At 65.3% G+C, this 8,478-nt stretch overlaps 1 protein-coding gene across 4 annotated transcripts in view; it reads right to left on the reverse strand.

Moving 5' to 3' along the window:
- The window catches only part of PLXNB2 (plexin B2), a 28,671-nt gene extending 20,813 nt beyond the window's left edge, over window positions 1-7,858 (reverse strand). For 2 of the 4 annotated variants that reach the window (XM_045465744.1, XM_045465741.1), the window contains exon 1: window positions 7,732-7,841. The gene's annotated coding sequence lies outside the window, so the exon portion shown is untranslated. Of the gene's footprint in view, window positions 1-815; window positions 942-7,731 lie in introns of those variants that run through there. The other 2 variants (XM_045465739.1, XM_045465740.1) reach the window with 2 other exon arrangements.
- Between the last annotated feature and the right edge of the window lie 620 nt (window positions 7,859-8,478).

The raw sequence follows: 8,478 nt of genomic DNA on the forward strand, positions 1-8,478 counted from the left end.
AGAGGGCAGAAGAGGTGCCCAGGGACCAAGACAAGGACTAAGGTGCAGGCAGACACAGAAAAAGGGATGATTCGGGGGAAGGCGCAGGGCCAGGTGGGGACAGACGCAGCTCACCCCACCCCAGCGACCGTGAGCGGAGGCCCCTGGCAGCCCCCCCACCTTGGGCGGGGAGCCAGCCTCCAGGCGGCCAGGCGCCACGTGAGAAGCCAGGGAGTCGCCCCTCCCCCGCCGGGCAGCTGGCAGCCAGGGGACCGGGCCTCAACTCTCCCGACGAAAATGCAAATCTGCAATTAGCCGGGAGCGTTAAACAAATCAGAGGAAACAAAACAGGCCGAAACGCCGGCAAATCGCCGGCAAATCCGAGCCTCGGCTGTTTTCAAAACAAGCGCGAGGGAGGGGCGCGATTGTGGGGGGGGAGGGGGGCGCTCCTGCCCGGGAGGGGTCGGTTCCCCTCGGTCCCGCGCGCCCAGCCCCCACCCCTCCCCTTGGTGACCCGGGCCGGAGTTCCGCTGGGGGGTGGGGGCCGTCCCGGCCGCGTTCCCGCGGGACCCAGCCGGGTGCAGAGAGCGGAGGGCGCGGGGCGGGTACCCGGGGACGCGGCGGAGGACCAGCCGGGCCCCGGTGCCGGCCAGGGGCGACCTCGGCGCCGCCCCCCCGCCCCACGCGCCTCACCGGGGACCCCAGGGCGCGCCGGCGGGTCGGAGCCCGACCTCCAGTAACAATGACAGCGGCGGCGGTCACGTGGGCACAGGGAACCGTCGGCACCGAGCGCTCACCTGGCGCCAGGCTCGGCCCCGCGCTCGACTGCCCATTACCTGCCTTAGTCGTCCGGGCCCAGCGGGTCGGTCCCAGGGCTCGGCCACCCCCTTCGCTGCCGGCCGGCCACGCACCACCTGGGCCCCAGCGGCAGCTGGCATGACCCCGACCCCGCCGAAGGCTGAGCTCTCCCAACACAAGCACCTAGGGCAGGGGTGGGGCGGGGCGGGGCCCTAGGGACAGATTGACGTCGCAGCCTGAGACTTGCGTCAGCGCCACCAGAGCCTCCCACAGGACCCCTGCTCCCCCAGGTCCCTCCCACCTGCCTAGACTGTGGGGCCAGGTTGCCCAAACCCGGCCTCGCCTCGTTGGGGGGACTAGTTAGCATCCTGAAGTCTGGACTCTGGGTCCCAGCATGAAGTCAGCCCTGGCTGGTGGCAGTGAGCAGTCACAGGCCCCAAACTCAATCTAAGGAGAGTGTGCCCAGGGAAACCCCAGCCCCTTGTGACCCCACGGTGCTCCCCCGCAAGCCTCCCACTCAAGCTTCTGATGCTGTGTCCGCCTGAGTGCACGCAAGTCTTCTCTTAGCAACCCCGCCTGAGACCTGAGGTCACTGTCACCAGGGTATCTGCATCTAGCCCTCGCCCTCAGGTGCCTCATGAGCTGGCCCAACCAAGCCCGGGAGTGTGTGCTCCAGCCCCTCCCCGTCTGCCTCTTGTGGGTGCCCACGTACACCAGGGTCCACATGCTGCTGGCAATCAGGCCACTGTTCCGTCCCACTCATTGCCTAACCCTGGGGGGCGCCTGGGTGGCTCAGTCGGCTAAGCTGAGTTGGGCTCTTGATTTCGGCTCCAGTCACGATCTCACAGTTCTGAGTTTGAGCCCCATATCGGGCTCTGTGCTGACAGCGTGGAGCCTGCATGGGATTCTCTCTCTCTCTCTGCCTCTCAAAAGAAAGAAAGAGAGAAAGAAAGAGAGAAAGAAAGAGAGAAAGAGAGAAAGAAAGAGAGAAAGAAAGAGAAAAAAAGAAAGAGAAAGAAAGAAAGAGAAAGAAAGAAAGAAAGAAAGAAAGAAAGAAAGAAAGAAAGAAAGAAAGAAAGAAAGAAAGAAAGGGAAAGAAACGGCTGAGAACACAGGAAAATAAATTATCCTGCAGGGACCCTGCCTGCAGGCAGTGGCCTCCTGGGACAGAGGTAGGATTTGTTAGGTTCTGATGCTGGCCACCCGCTGCCCCCACCGCTGCTGTAAGACCTGCCCCTTCCACCCTAACCACCCCTCCTGGGTCCTATCCACCACTGTGTCACACCAGGACGTGCTTGGGCCCCACACAGGTCTCCTCACTCTGGCCTCACCCCCAGGTTCCTCCTCTGCACAGCAGTTCTGCATCAGAACGCTCCACAGCTCAACACCCTCCACTCATATCCCTGTGCTCCTGGGAAACCCCAACCTGGGCCCACTGGCCTGTCCCATCTGCTCAGCCCAAAGCCCCTGACAGCTTCCTGTGTGCCAGGGACCCAGGAACGAGTCGGCACAGTGGCCTCAGTCAATACTTAAATAGATGACAAGGATGGGCCTGGCCCTTAGGTCCTGAGATAACCTCCCCAGTGGGTAGCCTATGGTCTAATTGAGGGAGACGACGCGGGGGTGAGAGATGGGCAGGGGCCAACTGAGGGTGCAGGGCCTCCAGCCACCACCCAGGTAAGAGCAGTTCAGACAGCTGCAGAAGGGGCCCCTGTAGCTGAGTCCCCGAGCCCCCACATCCAAGCTAGGAGAGGCTAAGGGCAGTCCTGTGGGCACTTGGGCCTCAGTGGCAGGCGTGAACCACTGGTTCTCATGTTTGGCCTCTCTGCACACCAGCACCTCCCTGCCTGCCTGCCTCACCATCTCCCCTCTGCAGGCTCACCTCACAGCTGACTGGATGCTGCAGGCCACGACGGCCTGAGGCTCACGGCAGCTGCACATGGCCCAGGACCAGCCCCCACCCAGAGCCCCCTTCCTGGGCCGCGTGCAGGAGGCGGGAGTGGGCGTGGGGGGCGGACGGGTGAGGGCCTGAGCAAGTGAGGAGCAAGCAAGGCCTATAATCTCCCCATCAGTCTGTCAGCGCCTCGGCGGTCACCCCAGCCCCGCCTCCTCCATCACTACGGAACCCCACAATTAGCCTGGGGCACTGTGCCAAGCCGGCAAACCAGCCACCGCTCGCACACGTGACCACACATGTGCAGGCACACACGTCTGTGATGCCAGCAGGGGTCCTTCCCCAACACCCACACAGCATCCCCAGGACAAAGAGCCCGTGGGAAGTTCCCCAGACCTGGGCTCTTGGGCTGTGAGAGGCTGTGTGTGGGAAGGGTCTCGGGCAGGCCCAGCACTGGCTTAGCCCAGGATGCCCAGAGGGGCCAAGAGGGCTGGCAGAGCTGGGCAGGCCTAGAGCTGGCCTCCAGGGTGAGACCATGTGCAGGAAAGGTGGGGGCAGCCCCATACACAGAAAGGGCTAGAATCCACATGCGGCCCAGAGCCCCAACCTCTTACTGGCCTTCAAACCCACCGCTTTCTAGCTGGGCCCCCATACCACCCAGGTCACCCCCATGCTGCCCAACTGCCCCCTCGCGGCCTCTGAACCACACAAGTGCCACAGGCTCCCTTGCACCAGACCTCTGCCCAGCATACTTCCTCCCAGCAGGGAGAACACCCTCTTCCCCTGTCACCCATGCTGCCTGCTATGGCCTTTCAGGACCCCAGAACTGCCTCAGCTTGGGGCTGGTATGCCGGGAGGGGAGCCAGTACACCCCCCAGTAAGGCCCAGGGTCTACATAGGTGGCATGCTGGCTCAGGGGACACAGGCCAGAGGAGAAGGCCAACACCCCTGCCCGGCTGCTCTGTTGACACAGGTGGCCTCCTGAAAGACTGACATCAACCCTGATTCTCTTTCTTGCTTTTCCTGAGGAGGGGGCGGGGGTTTGGTCCCTGCACCAGAAAGTGATGTGTCCAGAGCCACGCTGATGGCAGAGCTAAGGCCAGAACCCAGGCTGCACGCAAAAGGCTTCCCTCTCCTTCCCCACAGCACTCGGGCCAGGACCCGCCTAGCACAAGAATGGGGAACTGGTGGGCATCATGCCATCTGAGGACAAGGATGTGGGCACTGAGCCAGGCCCTGCGCCCAGATGCCCCCGATCCCAGCCCAGGGCGAGACCTCCCTGTGCCCAGCACACTGACATACCAGGCACTCAGGTGGACTAGCCCTAGCCCCCAGCCACAGCGGGAGGCAGCAGTGAGTGATCCAGTCTCTATGCCTGAAAGGTTGGGTGGGGAGACCACAGAGAGTAACAAAGTGGGAAAGAGAACCCCAGCTCCAGGTCCGGGCCCGCCCTGGGGGTGTCCCCACGAACGGCCCCCGTTGCCACCCATGGCTGCGCCAGGCTCCCTCCAGAGCCCAGGTCCAGTCACTGTCACAAGAGTGTGAATCAACCAGAGAGCAGAAGAACGCAGACCCACTTGGGTGGGACCTGGAGGCAGGGCAGCAGAGGCCAGGCCCAGCCCTTCAAATGCTCCGGCCGAGATGAGGCAGGGTGAGCTGTGTGCTGGCCTGGTTCAGAGGCCGCCAGGGGAGGCCAGGACAGGGCAGGGTTCTTGCCCGGGTAGCTGAAGGGGCCGAGGTCCTCCTATCATTGGGCAGAGAGAAGCAGAGCCTGTCAGATGTGAAACCATGGAGGGGAAGGGAGTGCCAGGACCACGGAGAGAAAAGGGAAGCACTGGTGCAGGGCCCCCCCACAAGTCCCCCCACCCGCCAGTCAATTACAGGCCACTGATCCCGCCCTCTCAGCCTGTAATTTGAGTCCAAAGACAATTAGCTGCAGGCCGGCCCCACCCCACCCCACCCCACCCCACAGCCCCACCCCAAACACAAACTCCCACTAGGCTCCGGTGCAGGGACTCTGCCCAGCCCCCACCCTCAGCAAGGAACCCGCTCCCAATGAACCTGCGACTACTTCAGAGGTTGGGGCTGGAGGGACACTGCAGCCCCCCCAACTGGTCACACGTGGGCTTCGGTTCCCGGAGGTCTGATCCGCTCACCTCCTCCTCGACCCTCTGGTCCCCAGCCTTACCCGGACCAGACCCGAGTCCAAGGCAGGCTCTGGACACAGGAGCCTCCTCGGACAGGGGAGAAAAGCTTATGTCCCCGCCCACGAGCACCTGTTGCTGCAGCAAGGACTGAGGCAAGTGACCGGGAGACAGCCCTCAGTGGCAGAGGGCATCACACCTCAGCGTGGCCCTGCTCAGATCTGAGAAGGGGCGAAATGGGAGGGTGCTGGAACCCACAGCCTCTCCCCCGGTGCACCCACACCCACACCCACCGTCCCAGGGGGATCATTGGCTCTGGACCCAGGATGTGGGGACAAGGCAGGGGACAGGATGCCACGTTCCCAGAGTGGTTTTGGTCTTGGGATGGCTCAAGTGCCTGCAACCGTGCCCTCTTGGGAAAGATAGGCATATGCCATATGGACCCCTCCCCAGGCTGCCAGCCCACCCCAGTGCTTTCCAACCCAATCTCTTCTGCCCCACTTGCCTGGGCTAGGGCCAGGACCCTGGGCTTCCTGCTCTGTGCCCAAGCTGCCAGCTCTGTGTCTCCAATGGGGTCCCCACAGGGGCTGCTGAGCACAGGGCTTGTGGGCACACTCAGGCACAGAGCCAGGGGGCCCACACAGCAGAGGCAGCGCCCCAGAGAGCTCCTCACTCATGAATGGCTCGTATCTCTTCACCTGGGGAACCCCTCACCTGCAGGCTGTGCTGTCAGAAGGGCTTCGAGGGGGCTGTGCATCAGTCAGCGGCTGGTCAGTGGGTCTTGGGGGGCGGGGACAGGGAGGCGGCCTGAGGGCCAGCCGGAGAAGACCCCTGTGCGGCACCCTAAGCAGCCTAAGTCACGCCCCTACCTGCTCCTCGTCATCCCTGGGAAGCACCAGGTGTGAGTAACCCAAGGTGTGTCCCTGAACCCAGCTCTGGTGAGTGGCCTCAGAGGCCTTCAGGCCACGGTGCGAAGCCTTCTGGGGCTGAAGGGGGTCCCCCGGCTGGGCCCCTCCCCCAAGCCCTTGAGGACAGGATCTGGGGCTCCTCCAGCCCTGTGGCCTCCCTCGGAGGGGCCTGGGTCGGCTCCAGGCTGGCTAGGCAGGGCCTGCACTCTCCAACCCGAGGGTGACGCATCCCCTCCCACCCCGCCCCCGACCGGTCTGAGCAGCCTCAGGAGGCGGTGGAGCTGCCCAGACTAGCCCGTCCCTCCCTCCCAGGGCTCTCAACCCTCAGCCCCGGAAGTGGATCCCTCGGCAGGGCTGCGGCCTCCCCCCTTGGGTGGCTGGACACGGCTGGATAATCCAAAATAATTCCTTCTTGGCAGGCAGCCGGCGGGGGAGGGGGGACTCACATTCCAAACCCTTGTTTTTCTCGGTAACCTCCCTCCCCTCCTGGGGCAAGGAACCCCTGGCCAAACCTCAGGCCCTCCTTGAGGGGCCCACCCCTTAGACCAAGGTGGGCACCCACAGGCACACGGTGGGAAGAGGTGGTAGGTTCACATCTGTGGAGACCACCTGTTTGTCCTTAATCTCCTCTGGGAATTCCTGAAAGCTGACATGCCACAAAAAATAGCCAGCAGGCCCAGCCAGGCCAATGCTTGACCTTCCCTCCTAGGGACCCTCTCCTCAGGGCAGAGGGATGGCCGCTCGTGCTAGCTGTCCAACTTTCAGACTCTCAGACGGCCTCTCCCGGACACGCCAGGGTGACATCTGGGCATGGGCCGACCTGCACCGCTCCGCTCTCACAGGGCCCAGCCCTGGGTTTGGGGAGGGCACAGGGGCTTAAGTTCGACATGGAAGAGAAAGCTCTCCCACAGCAGGCATGCGCTAGAAAATCCTCCAAGGTCCAGGATATTCCACTAGCTTTGGGGCCCTGCTTCACGCCCCCGCCCCCGTCCTGTCCACTGCCACAGGCAGAGGGGACAGATGGACCCCTTCCTTCCTTTTCCAAGTTGCTGGGAAGAGAAGCCTTCGTGACGTGGCAGGAAACTCCGGGGCCCTTGAGCTCAGGGACCCCAGAAATCTGCCAATCAGCCTGAGCACAGAGGGGTGGGGAGAAGCCCATCCAGGAGGGCTTCCCGCAGGAGGAAGCAGCAGAAATGTAGGGTCAGAGGGTGAGGGGAGGGCCCAGGGACTGGGTATGCTCCCCCCCCACCCCCACAGTCTGAGATTTTCTCAGTAATAAACACTATTCCAATCAAGCACACCAGGAGCGGCCTTAGCAGGCCCTGTGGAGACGCAAGCAGGCCCAGGGCCACCAGGACTCGTCAGGTACCCCGGGTCGGTGCTAAGCTGCCCTTAGTCCCAAGACAGAACGCTTGCTCCCAACCTTCTTGCCGGGGCCAAGCACAGACCAGGGGGCTCACAGGGTGGTCCCAGCCGAAGCCCTCCTCAAAAGCAGCCCCAGCGGGTGTGTGGGGAAAGGTTGGGGGGGGGGGGGGGTGGGGCGGGTAGCCAAGCCCTGACTGCCGGTCACTCCCGTGGGGAAGCCTGGGCTGAGACACCCCGGAACTGCTGCCGGGGTGGGGGCAGGTGGCTGGGGGTCCCGAGCTCTTGCACAACAGGGACAACTGCAGCCCTGCCCACGGATCTCAGTGGCTGGAGAGGTGGGAGGCCTGGGCGGGGAGGGAGGGTCCGGAACCAGAAAGGGTCCGAGCGGTCCAGAGGGCGCGGCGCCCGGCTGGGGGCCCTCGGCCGGGTCAAGCCCGCTCGCCCCCGGCGCCGCGGGCCTCCCCGGCCACCTGGAAGAGCCGAGGACACACGGACGGCGGCCGAGGCCCGATCGCCCTCCGCGGAGCCGCAGCTGCCCCGGGTCCCCGCGCCCAGGGCGCGCAGGCTGGGACAGGGCGGCGCTAACGGCGAAGCCCCCCGACCCGCGCGAGCGCACCGTGGGCCCTTACCCCCACCGCGATACCTGCACGTCCGCCGCCGAGGCTCGATGGCGCCCGGGCCGCGATCGGCGCTGCGCTCCGGCCCGCGCGGCTGCCATGGAGACGGGCCTTTGTGTGGCCGAGGAGGGGCCGGAGCGCGCGGGAGCAGCGGCCCCGCCCCCGACGGGGAGAGGGGGAGGGCGGGGAGAGCGGGGTGGAAGAGGGACAAGGAGGAGGCGGAGGAGGGGGAGGAGGGAGGGGCGGGGAGGAGGACGAGGGCAAGGGGAGGAGAGAGGGGCGGGAAGGGGGGGAGGAGAGAGGGGCGGGAAGGGGGGGAGGAGGGGGGAGGGGGAGGGAGGGGGAGGGCCCCGCCCCCGCCCTCGCCCTCGCCGCGAGTACCCCGTACCCCGTACCCGCGCCCGCAGCGGGTGCGCCGCAGCGCGGGTTAGGTTAGGCAGCGTTCGAGCCCCGGTTCACTGCAGGCAGAGTGCGCCCCCCACCCCCCCGCCTGGCACCACCCTGGGAGCGCCCGGGCTCACTCGGGAGCTCAGGCCTCAGCGCCAGGGGAGCGCTCCGAGCCACCCGACAAGTCTGAACCCCTCTCGGTTGGCTCCGAAGCAGGTTCGGCACTAGTCCCGTCACCTCAGATGGGGGTCGGGCCGGCCACACCCCTGCTGTCCCCGGGGGGCGGGGAGGCCTGCGCCTCGACCAGTTCCCTGGAGCCTCAGCCCCCCCAGTCTCTCAGGGGAGGAGCGCGCCTGCTGGGAGCAGCCTCCCGACTCGGCATCAGC

The sequence above is a fragment of the Leopardus geoffroyi genome, chromosome B4 (genome assembly GCF_018350155.1).
Source record: "Leopardus geoffroyi isolate Oge1 chromosome B4, O.geoffroyi_Oge1_pat1.0, whole genome shotgun sequence".
NCBI classification, from domain to species: Eukaryota; Metazoa; Chordata; class Mammalia; order Carnivora; family Felidae; genus Leopardus; species Leopardus geoffroyi.